Below are 11,313 nucleotides of genomic sequence, written 5' to 3'. Positions count from 1 at the left end.
AACATTAATAATAATATCTTTCCAATTCGATCTTTTAAACATATCATCATTTTGTTTTTTGATTAGAAATGATAGTATTTATTTACTTATGTCTTGAAGGCTGAAGTAAATTGAGATTTCTTCAAGATGGACGATATCAAAGCTTCTTTTAATGCAAAGAAAAACACTATTTGTTTTTTTATGGACTCCCTTCAACATAAACCTTAAATTTAAATTTTGTCAGTTTTAGTGTACCACACAAAAAATCAAACACTATACATAGTATCTTGAAAAAATATATACATATCTTCATATCATCCAATCTTGCATTCATCTTTCATCTATTAAAATTACTGATGTTACTTATTGATGCTGTATAACTGTAAATGAATTGGCAAATGTTTTTAGAGGTCAGAAAACCGTATTATCCTTTAGAAACACTAAAGATGGAGCAATGCGAAAATCTAATAAAAATAAAATCTCAATTCAGCTACAGTCGGCCTACTTCACACATTCCGTTCGCCAATGAGAATAGCCAATCGTTTTTGGTAATTATTTCTAGGAAAAATACTATTTAGATTTTTTTGACTAATTTTTCTCGATAATTTATCAAATAATGCAATTAAAATTGATATCGTAAAAATGACCAAAATAAACATGTTTTGAACATTATATTTCCGGTTTCATACTTCTAATGTAATGCAGAATCAAAAAAATTAACGAAATATTTTCCTGAAGTGAAAGAAAGTAAAATCTAGATGATTGAATGAAAGAGAAGGAGCACCATTTTATGTCCTGGATAACTGTGCTTATATTGGTGAGGGAGTGACTTACGGTGTCACTACGTCATCAGCTACAGACCGCCCACTACACACATCCCGTTCGCCAATGAGATTAGCAAATCGTTTTTGGTAATTATTTCTAAGAAAATTACTATTTAGATTTTTTTTACTAATTTTTCCCCCATAGGTATTTAATAAACTATCGAATAATGCAATAAAAATTGATATCCTAAAAATGACCAAAATAAACATGTTTTGAACATTATATTTCCGGTTTCATACTTTTAATGTAATGCAGAATCAAAAAAATTAACGAAATATTTTCCTGAAGTGAAAGAAAGTAAAATCTAGATGATTGAGGGAAAGTGAAGGAGCACCATTTTGTGTACTGAATAACTGTGCTTTTATTGGTGAGGGAGTGGCTTACGGTGTCACTACGTCATCAGCTACAGACCGCCCACTACACACATCCCGTACGCCAATGAGATTAGCAAATCGTTTTTGGTAATTATTTCTAAGAAAATTACTATTTAGATATTTTTTACTAATTTTTCCCCCATAGGTATTTAATAAACTATCGAATAATGCAATAAAAATTGATATCCTAAAAATGACCAAAATAAACATGTTTTGAACATTATATTTCCGGTTTCATACTTCTAATGTAATGCAGAATCAAAAAAATTAACGAAATATTTTCCTGAAGTGAAAGAAAGTAAAATCTAGATGATTGAGGGAAAGTGAAGGATCACCATTTTGTGTACTGAATAACTGCTTTTATTGGTGAGGGAGTGGCTTACGGTGTCACTATGTCATCAGCTACAGACCGTCCACTACACACATCCCGTTCGCCAATGAGATTAGCAAATCGTTTTTGGTAATTATTTCTAAGAAAATTACTATTTAGATTTTTTTTACTAATTTTTCCCCCATAGGTATTTGATAAACTATCGAATAATGCAATAAAAATTGATATCCTAAAAATGACCAAAATAAACATGTTTTGAACATTATATTTCCGGTTTCATACTTCTAATGTAATGCAGAATCAAAAAAATTAACGAAATATTTTCCCGAAGTGAAAGAAAGTAAAATCTAGATGATTGAGGGAAAGTGAAGGAGCACCATTTTGTGTACTGAATAACTGCTTTTATTGGTGAGGGAGTGGCTTACGGTGTCACTATGTCATCAGCTACAGACCGTCTACTACACACATCCCGTTCGCCAATGAGATTAGCAAATCGTTTTTGGTAATTATTTCTAAGAAAATTACTATTTAGATTTTTTTTACTAATTTTTCCCCCATAGGTATTTGATAAACTATCGAATAATGCAATAAAAATTGATATCCTAAAAATGACCAAAATAAACATGTTTTGAACATTATATTTCCGGTTTCATACTTCTAATGTAATGCAGAATCAAAAAAATTAACGAAATATTTTCCTGAAGTGAAAGAAAGTAAAATCTAGATGATTGAGGGAAAGTGAAGGAGCACCATTTTGTGTACTGAATAACTGTGCTTTTATTGGTGAGGGAGTGGCTTACGGTGTCACTACGTCATCAGCTACAGACCGCCCACTACACACATCCCGTTCGCCAATGAGATTAGCAAATTGTTTTTGGTAATTATTTCTAAGAAAATTACTATTTAGATTTTTTTTACTAATTTTTCCCCCATAGGTATTTGATAAACTATCGAATAATGCAATAAAAATTGATATCCTAAAAATGACCAAAATAAACATGTTTTGAACATTATATTTCCGGTTTCATACTTCTAATGTAATGCAGAATCAAAAAAATTAACGAAATATTTTCCTGAAGTGAAAGAAAGTAAAATCTAGATGATTGAGGGAAAGTGAAGGAGCACCATTTTGTGTACTGAATAACTGTGCTTTTATTGGTGAGGGAGTGGCTTACGGTGTCACTATGTCATCAGCTACAGACCGTCCACTACACACATCCCGTTCGCCAATGAGATTAGCAAATCGTTTTTGGTAATTATTTCTAAGAAAATTACTATTTAGATTTTTTTTTACTTATTTTTCCCCCATAGGTATTTGATAAACTATCAAATAATGCAATAAAAATTGATATCCTAAAAATGACCAAAATAAACATGTTTTGAACATTATATTTCCGGTTTCATACTTCTAATGTAATGCAGAATCAAAAAAATTAACGAAATATTTTCCTGAAGTGAAAGAAAGTAAAATCTAGATGATTGAGGGAAAGTGAAGGAGCACCATTTTGTGTACTGAATAACTGTGCTTTTATTGGTGAGGGAGTGGCTTACGGTGTCACTACGTCATCAGCTACAGTCGGCCTACTTCACACATCCCGTTCGCCAATGAGAATAGCCAATCGTTTTTGGTAATTATTTCTAGGAAAAATACCATTTAAATTTTTTTTACTAATTTTTCCCCCATAGGTATTTGATAAACTATCGAATAATGCAATAAAAATTGATACCCTAAAAATGTCCAAAATAAAAATGTTTTGAACATTATATTTCCGGTTTCATACTTCTAATGTAATGCAGAATCAAAAAAATTAACGAAATATTTTCCTGAAGTGAAAGAAAGTAAAATCTAGATGATTGAGGGAAAGTGAAGGAGCACCATTTTGTGTACGGAATAACTGTGCTTTTATTGGTGAGGGAGTGGCTTACGGTGTCACTACGTCATCAGCTACAGACCGCCCACTACACACATCCCGTTCGCCAATGAGATTAGCAAATCGTTTATGGTAATTATTTCTAAGAAAATTACTATTTAGATTTTTTTTACTAATTTTTCCCCCATAGGTATTTGATAAACTATCGAATAATGCAATAAAAATTGATATCCTAAAAATGACAAAAATAAACATGTTTTGAACATTATATTTCCGGTTTCATACTTCTAATGTATTGCAGAATCAAAAAAATTAACGAAATATTTTCCTGAAGTGAAAGAAAGTAAAATCTAGATGATTGAGGGAAAGTGAAGGAGCACCATTTTGTGTACTGAATAACTGTGCTTTTATTGGTGAGGGAGTGGCTTACGGTGTCACTACGTCATCAGCTACAGACCGCCCACTACACACATCCCGTTCGCCAATGAGATTAGCAAATCGTTTTTGGTAATTATTTCTAAGAAAATTACTATTTAGATTTTTTTTACTAATTTTTCCCCCATAGGTATTTAATAAACTATCGAATAATGCAATAAAAATTGATATCCTAAAAATGACCAAAATAAACATGTTTTGAACATTATATTTCCGGTTTCATACTTCTAATGTAATGCAGAATCAAAAAAATTAACGAAATATTTTCCTGAAGTGAAAGAAAGTAAAATCTAGATGATTGAGGGAAAGTGAAGGATCACCATTTTGTGTACTGAATAACTGCTTTTATTGGTGAGGGAGTGGCTTACGGTGTCACTATGTCATCAGCTACAGACCGTCTACTACACACATCCCGTTCGCCAATGAGATTAGCAAATCGTTTTTGGTAATTATTTCTAAGAAAATTACTATTTAGATTTTTTTTACTAATTTTTCCCCCATAGGTATTTGATAAACTATCGAATAATGCAATAAAAATTGATATCCTAAAAATGACCAAAATAAACATGTTTTGAACATTATATTTCCGGTTTCATACTTCTAATGTAATGCAGAATCAAAAAAATTAACGAAATATTTTCCTGAAGTGAAAGAAAGTAAAATCTAGATGATTGAGGGAAAGTGAAGGAGCACCATTTTGTGTACTGAATAACTGTGCTTTTATTGGTGAGGGAGTGGCTTACGGTGTCACTACGTCATCAGCTACAGACCGCCCACTACACACATCCCGTTCGCCAATGAGATTAGCAAATTGTTTTTGGTAATTATTTCTAAGAAAATTACTATTTAGATTTTTTTTACTAATTTTTCCCCCATAGGTATTTGATAAACTATCGAATAATGCAATAAAAATTGATATCCTAAAAATGACCAAAATAAACATGTTTTGAACATTATATTTCCGGTTTCATACTTCTAATGTAATGCAGAATCAAAAAAATTAACGAAATATTTTCCTGAAGTGAAAGAAAGTAAAATTTAGATGATTGAGGGAAAGTGAAGGATCACCATTTTGTGTACTGAATAACTGTGCTTTTATTGGTGAGGGAGTGGCTTACGGTGTCATTACGTCATCAGCTACAGACCGCCCACTACACACATCCCGTTCGCCAATGAGATTAGCAAATCGTTTTTGGTAATTATTTCTAAGAAAATTACTATTTAGATTTTTTTTACTAATTTTTCCCCCATAGGTATTTGATAAACTATCGAATAATGGAATAAAAATTGATATCCTAAAAATGACCAAAATAAAAATGTTTTGAACATTAAATTTCCGGTTTCATACTTCTAATGTAATGCAGAATCAAAAAAATTAACGAAATATTTTCCTGAAGTGAAAGAAAGTAAAATCTAGATGATTGAGGGAAAGTGAAGGAGCACCATTTTGTGTACTGAATAACTGTGCTTTTATTGGTGACGGAGTGGCTTACGGTGTCACTACGTCATCAGCTACAGACCGCCCACTACACACATCCCGTTCGCCAATGAGATTAGCAAATTGTTTTTGGTAATTATTTCTAAGAAAATTACTATTTAAATTTTTTTTACTAATTTTTCCCCCATAGGTATTTGATAAACTATCGAATAATGCAATAAAAATTGATATCCTAAAAATGACCAAAATAAACATGTTTTGAACATTATATTTCCGGTTTCATACTTCTAATGTAATGCAGAATCAAAAAAATTAACGAAATATTTTCCTGAAGTGAAAGAAAGTAAAATCTAGATGATTGAGGGAAAGTGAAGGAGCACCATTTTGTGTACTGAATAACTGTGCTTTTATTGGTGAGGGAGTGGCTTACGGTGTCACTACGTCATCAGCTACAGACCGCCCACTACACACATCCCGTTCGCCAATGAGATTAGCAAATCGTTTTTGGTAATTATTTCTAAGAAAATTACTATTTAGATTTTTTTTACTAATTTTTCCCCCATAGGTATTTAATAAACTATCGAATAATGCAATAAAAATTGATATCCTAAAAATGACCAAAATAAACATGTTTTGAACATTATATTTCCGGTTTCATACTTCTAATGTAATGCAGAATCAAAAAAATTAACGAAATATTTTCCTGAAGTGAAAGAAAGTAAAATCTAGATGATTGAGGGAAAGTGAAGGATCACCATTTTGTGTACTGAATAACTGCTTTTATTGGTGAGGGAGTGGCTTACGGTGTCACTATGTCATCAGCTACAGACCGTCCACTACACACATCCCGTTCGCCTATGAGATTAGCAAATCGTTTTTGGTAATTATTTCTAAGAAAATTACTATTTAGATTTTTTTTCTCATTTTTCCCCCATAGGTATTTGATAAACTATCGAATAATGGAATAAAAATTGATATCCTAAAAATGACCAAAATAAACATGTTTTGAACATTATATTTCCGGTTTCATACTTCTAATGTAATGCAGAATCAAAAAAATTAACGAAATATTTTCCTGAAGTGAAAGAAAGTAAAATCTAGATGATTGAGGGAAAGTGAAGGAGCACCATTTTGTGTACTGAATAACTGTGCTTTTATTGGTGAGGGAGTGGCTTACGGTGTCACTACGTCATCAGCTACAGACCGCCCACTACACACATCCCGTTCGCCAATGAGATTAGCAAATTGTTTTTGGTAATTATTTCTAAGAAAATTACTATTTAGATTTTTTTTACTAATTTTCCCCCATAGGTATTTGATAAACTATCGAATAATGGAATAAAAATTGATATCCTAAAAATGACCAAAATAAACATGTTTTGAACATTATATTTCCGGTTTCATACTTCTAATGTAATGCAGAATCAAAAAAATTAACGAAATATTTTCCTGAAGTGAAAGAAAGTAAAATCTAGATGATTGAGGGAAAGTGAAGGAGCACCATTTTGTGTACTGAATAACTGTGCTTTTATTGGTGAGAGAGTTGCTTACGGTGTCACTACGTCATCAGCTACAGACCGCCCACTACACACATCCCGTACGCCAATGAGATTAGCAAATCGTTTTTGGTAATTATTTCTAAGAAAATTACTATTTAGATTTTTTTTACTAATTTTTCCCCCATAGGTATTTAATAAACTATCGAATAATGCAATAAAAATTGATATCCTAAAAATGACCAAAATAAACATGTTTTGAACATTATATTTCCGGTTTCATACTTCTAATGTAATGCAGAATCAAAAAAATTAACGAAATATTTTCCTGAAGTGAAAGAAAGTAAAATCTAGATGATTGAGGGAAAGTGAAGGAGCACCATTTTGTGTACTGAATAACTGCTTTTATTGGTGAGGGAGTGGCTTACGGTGTCACTATGTCATCAGCTACAGACCGTCCACTACACACATCCCGTTCGCCAATGAGATTAGCAAATCGTTTTTGGTAATTATTTCTAAGAAAATTACTATTTAGATTTTTTTTACTAATTTTTCCCCCATAGGTATTTGATAAACTATCGAATAATGCAATAAAAATTGATATCCTAAAAATGACCAAAATAAACATGTTTTGAACATTATATTTCCGGTTTCATACTTCTAATGTAATGCAGAATCAAAAAAATTAACGAAATATTTTCCTGAAGTGAAAGAAAGTAAAATCTAGATGATTGAGGGAAAGTGAAGGAGCACCATTTTGTGTACTGAATAACTGTGCTTTTATTGGTGAGGGAGTGGCTTACGGTGTCACTACGTCATCAGCTACAGACCGCCCACTACACACATCCCGTTCGCCAATGAGATTAGCAAATCGTTTTTGGTAATTATTTCTAAGAAAATTACTATTTAGATTTTTTTTACTAATTTTTCCCCCATAGGTATTTGATAAACTATCGAATAATGCAATAAAAATTGATATCCTAAAAATGACCAAAATAAACATGTTTTGAACATTATATTTCCGGTTTCATACTTCTAAAGTAATGCAGAATCAAAAAAATTAACGAAATATTTTCCTGAAGTGAAAGAAAGTAAAATCTAGATGATTGAGGGAAAGTGAAGGAGCACCATTTTGTGTACTGAATAACTGTGCTTTTATTGGTGAGGGAGTGGCTTACGGTGTCACTACGTCATCAGCTTCAGACCGCCCACTACACACATCCCGTTCGCCAATGAGATTAGCAAATCGTTTTGGGTAATTATTTCTAAGAAAATTACTATTTAGATTTTTTTTACTAATTTTTCCCCCATAGGTATTTGATAAACTATCGAATAATGCAATAAAATTTGTTATCCTAAAAATGACCAAAATAAACATGTTTTGAACATTATATTTCCGGTTTCATACTTCTAATGTAATGCAGAATCAAAAAAATTAACGAAATATATTCCTGAAGTGAAAGAAAGTAAAATCTAGATGATTGAGGGAAAGTGAAGGAGCACCATTTTGTGTACTGAATAACTGTGCTTTTATTGGTGAGGGAGTGGCTTACGGTGTCACTACGTCATCAGCTACAGACCGCCCACTACACACATCCCGTTCGCCAATGAGATTAGCAAATCGTTTTTGGTAATTATTTCTAAGAAAATTACTATTTAGATTTTTTTTACTAATTTTTCCCCCATAGGTATTTGATAAATTATTGAATACTACAATAAAAATTGATATCCTAAAAATGACCAAAATAAACATGTTTTGAACATTATATTTCCGGTTTCATACTTCTAATGTAATGCAGAATCAAAAAAATTAACGAAATATTTTCCTGAAGTGAAAGAAAGTAAAATTTAGATGATTGAGGGAAAGTGAAGGATCACCATTTTGTGTACTGAATAACTGTGCTTTTATTGGTGAGGGAGTGGCTTACGGTGTCACTACGTCATCAGCTACAGACCGCCCACTACACACATCCCGTTCGCCAATGAGATTAGCAAATCGTTTTTGGTAATTATTTCTAAGAAAATTACTATTTAGATTTTTTTTACTAATTTTTCCCCCATAGGTATTTGATAAACTATCGAATAATGGAATAAAAATTGATATCCTAAAAATGACCAAAATAAACATGTTTTGAACATTATATTTCCGGTTTCATACTTCTAATGTAATGCAGAATCAAAAAAATTAACGAAATATTTTCCTGAAGTGAAAGAAAGTAAAATCTAGATGATTGAGGGAAAGTGAAGGAGCACCATTTTGTGTACTGAATAACTGTGCTTTTATTGGTGAGGGAGTGGCTTACGGTGTCACTACGTCATCAGCTACAGACCGCCCACTACACACATCCCGTTCGCCAATGAGATTAGCAAATTGTTTTTGGTAATTATTTCTAAGAAAATTACTATTTAAATTTTTTTTACTAATTTTTCCCCCATAGGTATTTGATAAACTATCGAATAATGCAATAAAAATTGATATCCTAAAAATGACCAAAATAAACATGTTTTGAACATTATATTTCCGGTTTCATACTTCTAATGTAATGCAGAATCAAAAAAATTAACGAAATATTTTCCTGAAGTGAAAGAAAGTAAAATCTAGATGATTGAGGGAAAGTGAAGGAGCACCATTTTGTGTACTGAATAACTGTGCTTTTATTGGTGAGGGAGTGGCTTACGGTGTCACTACGTCATCAGCTACAGACCGCCCACTACACACATCCCGTTCGCCAATGAGATTAGCAAATCGTTTTTGGTAATTATTTCTAAGAAAATTACTATTTAGATTTTTTTTACTAATTTTTCCCCCATAGGTATTTAATAAACTATCGAATAATGCAATAAAAATTGATATCCTAAAAATGACCAAAATAAACATGTTTTGAACATTATATTTCCGGTTTCATACTTCTAATGTAATGCAGAATCAAAAAAATTAACGAAATATTTTCCTGAAGTGAAAGAAAGTAAAATCTAGATGATTGAGGGAAAGTGAAGGATCACCATTTTGTGTACTGAATAACTGCTTTTATTGGTGAGGGAGTGGCTTACGGTGTCACTATGTCATCAGCTACAGACCGTCCACTACACACATCCCGTTCGCCTATGAGATTAGCAAATCGTTTTTGGTAATTATTTCTAAGAAAATTACTATTTAGATTTTTTTTCTAATTTTTCCCCCATAGGTATTTGATAAACTATCGAATAATGCAATAAAAATTGATATCCTAAAAATGACCAAAATAAACATGTTTTGAACATTATATTTCCGGTTTCATACTTCTAATGTAATGCAGAATCAAAAAAATTAACGAAATATTTTCCTGAAGTGAAAGAAAGTAAAATCTAGATGATTGAGGGAAAGTGAAGGAGCACCATTTTGTGTACTGAATAACTGTGCTTTTATTGGTGAGGGAGTGGCTTACGGTGTCACTACGTCATCAGCTACAGACCGCCCACTACACACATCCCGTTCGCCAATGAGATTAGCAAATTGTTTTTGGTAATTATTTCTAAGAAAATTACTATTTAGATTTTTTTTACTAATTTTCCCCCATAGGTATTTGATAAACTATCGAATAATGGAATAAAAATTGATATCCTAAAAATGACCAAAATAAACATGTTTTGAACATTATATTTCCGGTTTCATACTTCTAATGTAATGCAGAATCAAAAAAATTAACGAAATATTTTCCTGAAGTGAAAGAAAGTAAAATCTAGATGATTGAGGGAAAGTGAATGAGCACCATTTTGTGTACTGAATAACTGTGCTTTTATTGGTGAGAGAGTTGCTTACGGTGTCACTACGTCATCAGCTACAGACCGCCCACTACACACATCCCGTACGCCAATGAGATTAGCAAATCGTTTTTGGTAATTATTTCTAAGAAAATTACTATTTAGATTTTTTTTACTAATTTTTCCCCCATAGGTATTTAATAAACTATCGAATAATGCAATAAAAATTGATATCCTAAAAATGACCAAAATAAACATGTTTTGAACATTATATTTCCGGTTTCATACTTCTAATGTAATGCAGAATCAAAAAAATTAACGAAATATTTTCCTGAAGTGAAAGAAAGTAAAATCTAGATGATTGAGGGAAAGTGAAGGAGCACCATTTTGTGTACTGAATAACTGCTTTTATTGGTGAGGGAGTGGCTTACGGTGTCACTATGTCATCAGCTACAGACCGTCCACTACACACATCCCGTTCGCCAATGAGATTAGCAAATCGTTTTTGGTAATTATTTCTAAGAAAATTACTATTTAGATTTTTTTTACTAATTTTTCCCCCATAGGTATTTGATAAACTATCGAATAATGCAATAAAAATTGATATCCTAAAAATGACCAAAATAAACATGTTTTGAACATTATATTTCCGGTTTCATACTTCTAATGTAATGCAGAATCAAAAAAATTAACGAAATATTTTCCTGAAGTGAAAGAAAGTAAAATCTAGATGATTGAGGGAAAGTGAAGGAGCACCATTTTGTGTACTGAATAACTGTGCTTTTATTGGTGAGGGAGTGGCTTACGGTGTCACTACGTCATC

This window comes from Rhodnius prolixus, unplaced genomic scaffold, assembly GCF_049639745.1.
Source record: "Rhodnius prolixus isolate KJV_2025 unplaced genomic scaffold, Rpr scaffold_6, whole genome shotgun sequence".
NCBI lineage: Eukaryota > Metazoa > Arthropoda > Insecta > Hemiptera > Reduviidae > Rhodnius > Rhodnius prolixus.
Note: the sequence above shows the minus strand (reverse complement) of the source record.